The sequence below is a fragment of the Anser cygnoides genome, chromosome 11, assembly GCF_040182565.1.
Source record: "Anser cygnoides isolate HZ-2024a breed goose chromosome 11, Taihu_goose_T2T_genome, whole genome shotgun sequence".
NCBI lineage: Eukaryota > Metazoa > Chordata > Aves > Anseriformes > Anatidae > Anser > Anser cygnoides.
This window is the reverse complement of record NC_089883.1, coordinates 10619421-10624148: the sequence shown is the minus strand read 5'-3', so window position 1 is coordinate 10624148 and position 4728 is coordinate 10619421. Positions and strand designations below refer to the sequence as shown.

The following is a 4728-nucleotide window of genomic DNA, read 5'->3' as shown; positions in this document are numbered from 1 at the left end:
GTGAGTGGTCCGGGAGCTGGGTGCGAAGCGGGGCTCAGCACCGAGCGGTCTCACCCTACCTCGGGTCTTGGCTGCGCCCGGGCACCTCCTGCGCTTTTGGAAGTCTGCAGTGTCGGAGGGGGCTTGCATAACGTCCTGCATCGCAGCGGGGGGGGGTCGATGCAGTGCACCAGATTTTATCTATATTTCGCTGTCATTCTGGAGTTTGTCGAGAAGCCAGGGGCTGGCAGCCTGTTGAGTGACCAAGGAAGGGATGGAGGAGTCTGTTTGATCTCTCCAAGCATTTGGCCTCCGGACATTTGTAACCCTGCTTCTATCTGGAGTTACATTCTTTCCTGTGCAGAAGCAGTGTGGTATTTTATGACTAGAAAAAAAAAAAAAAAGGCGAATTAGAACAGCTGTGTTTCTACCCTGTAGAATTTGCTATCTATTTAATCTTTACTCGAGTAAAATACAAAGTGCTGGTTTTGATCTCTTGTCTTTTTAGGAAGTCATCTGCGAGCGTATTTTCAGAGTCTTTATTGTGCGTGTGTGACAGTTTGATATGACTTACTGGTTCTGCGCTTTCTTTATAGCCTTACTTAAATATTGCCTGACTTGTTTTCCAGATATTTTCAAAGGGTTTATGAAAGCTTAATATTTCTGTAGTCTCTGTACATGAGTGATTGCATGCAACCTGTTATGATTCATTCTTCTAGAGGGGTTTTTGAAGTCAGCACATTACAACCTAGTTATGAGTTGCAGCTAGTTCTCCAGCATGCTGCATCACGCTTATTATCTCGCACGTTTTACAGCTCTGCTGTGCGCAATCTTTGGTGGTTCCGTTTGGCAGTGGGTTGGTTGTCTGCTTATACTCAGCTTTGTTTTTCTGTTTGATCTGTTTCTTCATCGGTTTATGTTGGTTTTGAATGGTACAACTGTACTCTGGATGATTTGCCCAATCAACACTCTTTCTGGCATGAAATAGAGTGCAGAAAAAAGCCCATGTAGACTTTTGAAGGCAAAGCCTCAGCCTTGGAGAACTGTTATTGCTCCATTGACTGCGGTAGAGTAAGTGCAGGTTTAGACGAGCTGCAGCTGTCCCTAGTGAAACATTGTGCGTACCTTTATTAACCTTTGCAGCTTCATTTTTCATCGGTGCCTTTGGAAACAAGCAAAACGTGCTAGTGAAATGGCAGTCTGGTTAACAACTAGAAGGTTGCCGGAGAAAGACAACAGACTGAGCTTCCAGACTGACTGCATTTCTTCATGACGGTGATGAATTTTGCTCAGGCTGTTTCCCATTGCTTTGGCTTTCTGTGGTCACTCCATTAAAATAAGCATCAAATTGGACGGCATCTGCCAAATGCAACAACACTTTAGTGTTAGAAATTGGAAATAAGGGACTAGTTTTACACTGAAGTTAACACTGAAGCTGTTAACCTACATCCTTTCTTTCCCTATTAATATGGTCAGCTTCAAGGCTGGCAACACTGATTTGTGCAGGAGGTGGCTGTCTCATGCGATGTCTAAGGCTGTGCTATTTCCATCTCAGTGAAAAAACATAGCACAGTTATGCCAATTGAGAAATACACAAGATGCACATCTTTGAGTTGTTTGCAATAGTAAAACTACTTCCACGCACAATTTCTTCTTGTAACTGTGTGACTGCATTAGTGATTGCCTTCACAGAGTATTTTCTGTTTTTTCTTTTGTAGCTGCTTGTTTGCTCTCACGTAAAGTAGAACTCCCTCTTGGATTCAATCCATTTGTCTTCAGGAAACTCCTGGGGCATTTGGGTTATTTGTTCCAAGCTTTTCTTCCCTGCGTATTTTGAAATTATGCTCGAGAAACAAACAACAAGATGTGATTCTTGTCTTGAAGAGTTTAGAAGTTAATGTAGGGCGGCAAAATCAAGCCATGAAGAAGTGTGTTAAGATTAGAGTATTGGTGGTTAATGAGTAAAGAGCGAAAAGAAAAAAGATGGTCCTGGATAAACAGACCAGCTGATGAGGTTAGGAGAAAAAGGTTGCTGAAGAGAAGTGAGAAGCTGTTCTGGGTGTAAGCGAAAGATGCAACGCTGAGAAAATAATAGCAGGGACAATGATAAGGGAGGAGTTGGAGGGAGCAAAGATGTAGTTGGTGTGGAAAACATACAGAGTATTGTAACTGAGGAAGAAGCTTTTTGAGTTTGCAGTAATAACAGGAAACCACTGGAGAAATTCAGAGGAGATTTTAGCGGTTCACTTCAGGGCGGAGTGGAGAAGAGTCAGGAGGCAGGGAAGCCGGACAAAGAAAAGCAAGGACAGTCAAGATGGCCAACCAGTGACAACGTCTCAGCAGTCAGCAAGTGCAGAGCTTGAAGCTGCTGAAGAGAGAGAGGACAGATTTAGACACTGAATTTGTGCTGTCTAGTTTTGCAATTTAGACACAATTTGTGCTGTCTAGTTTTGCAAGTTGATTGTAAAGCTGATGTTGTAAACACCTGTAAGTTTTTATTTTATCTTCAGGACAAAACAGTTTTAAAGCAGGGTCTTCCTGCCTTTAAACAAACAAACAAACAAAACCACACTGATTTAGACTTTTTTTTTTTTTTTAATTAGAGAACCGTCTCTGTTGTTTGCTTCCTTTATGGGTTGTGGAATAGGTCCGAAGTATGTAGTATGTAGTCCTAGGTTTGAGATTCAAATGGGCAGCCTAGAAACTTGGCAGTGCTGTGCATTGTTTCACCAAACCAAGTACAGAAACCAACGCAGGTTTCTTATCCTGCTGGCCAGAGGAGCTGGGATGTTTCCTGAAGGTGAAACACTTCAGAGGGAGGAAAGCATGCCAACTGCGACAGTGAATGTCAGGAGCTGGAAGCATAAAGATCATGTTGGGGAAAAAGAAATAGTGCATTGCAATAACAGTGAATTGCAATTCTTTGGAAAATGTTTAGACAGATGTCTTCAGAATGGAGGTAGGATGGGGAGATGTCATGGTTCAAATGATTGTACATTTGCTATGTATTCCCAGAAAAAGGAGAGGGGGCTGAATTAAACAAATATATGAGACAAATGCATTTTGAAGGGTATCTTGAGTTCAGTAACCTTACACGACCCAGAAAAAAACAGTTTCTTCTGAATTCTGCATTGCTGAGAAAGACGGTCTGCTTGGAGTCCATAAGAAGTCAATGCCAACAGGACTGGACCTACTGCAACATTTCCATAGTTTGCTGTGCTAACTTCACAAGCTTAATTTTGGGAACTCAGCATATTCTGGGGACATGACACGCTCCTCTGAAGTACAGAGCACCTCAGAGCCCTCGCTAGCTTCAGTTGCATGGTCAGCACTTCTGAAGCACAAAGAGCACCCAAAACTTTAAAGTACAATAAATAGTGAAAATGTTTGACCTGGGATTTTTCCTCCAAGTGTCAGGCTGTTTCCCAGAACTCAGGAGAGTGTTATTACTTAAGTTGTTTAAATACAATTTAAGCAAACCTATTGCTTCTTAACACTGTTTTTTGACCTTGACTGGATGTAATCTTCCGTAGGAGAGCGGGAAAAAAAAGATATGAATTTTGGTTAGTTTACTCCTCCGTTTTATTTTTGTACATAACCCTGTGAACGGATCTGATTATCTTATTATTGAAGTTCCTCTGCTAGAAAGTTATGTGAGAGTCTAAAGCTTCTGTGAATGAGCATGGATACACTAGGGTAATATCTAAATTTGTAATATTTAGATTTTGAGATTGAGACATGATGCTTAAACCCAAAGGTCTCTGTCTCCATCTGTTGGAATGAGAAGGGCATAGCCCCAATGGCTGCTTGTTTGAAGAACCATCACAGTGAAACTGTTAACTTCATTTTAGCTGTGTCTTCATCCACTACTTTCAGTCTAACCCACACTAGCAACAGCAGTGACTTGGTGTTCTGCTTGTGCCATGGGGGCAGAAAATTTGTCTTCACTGGAAAACAACAATTATGGCAAGACTTTTTCAGGTGCTCAAACATCTATTCTGCTTCCTTAAAGACAGGCTGGAGTACTGAAAAATGTGTGCGACTTAAATCACTTAGGATCCAGTCTAGCTCCTTTTGGAAGCAGAGGGAACACAGTCTGACCTCAGTAAGAAACAGAACTGGGCCCTAGAAACAGTTGACGTTCTGTCCTGCTTGGACCAAACTACACAAACTGCATGCTGGACATCCCTGCCAGGGGCTTGAGTGCAGGGAGGTGCATAAGCCCCCTGGGAGCTCCATTTCAGAAGTTGGTTCTTCACATTTCTCCTCCTGGGGGCTCTTTTGCTCTCTGCCCCCACAGTTCTTTCACCAGGGAGTTCTCAGCCTTCACCTCTCCTCACCTGCAAGGAGTTACCCTGCGGACACCACAAGAGCTGGCAGGAATTGGGCAACCTCTCCACAATGCCTGCACGGCCCCGTGCCTGCTCCGGGGAGGTGTTCCACCTCCAGACTTGCACTGCTGCTTCAGGGAGGACATTGCATGCTGCACTGGTGTAACAGGGAGTTTCCTGGGTCTGTCTGTTGGAACCTTACTCTGTGATTTGGATGAAATGTGTTTACAAATGTTGACAGAGTAGGTCATAATATTCTTCCACTCATATGACAAAGGGAGAATACTATTTATTAATGTTGGGACAGGTTCTTCTCTTCCAGTGATAGTGATAGTTACATCCATGTAAAAGGCAAAGAAAATGATTTTTTTTCAGTTGTCAGATATCTTTATATTACATCAGGGAATTCAAAACTGTC

At 42.8% G+C, this 4728-nt stretch overlaps 1 protein-coding gene across 7 annotated transcripts in view; it reads left to right on the top strand.

Moving 5' to 3' along the window:
• LOC106043357 (high affinity cAMP-specific and IBMX-insensitive 3',5'-cyclic phosphodiesterase 8A) overlaps positions 1 to 4728 on the top strand; it is a 141683-nt gene that overhangs the window by 46283 nt on the left and 90672 nt on the right. The window lies entirely within an intron of this gene.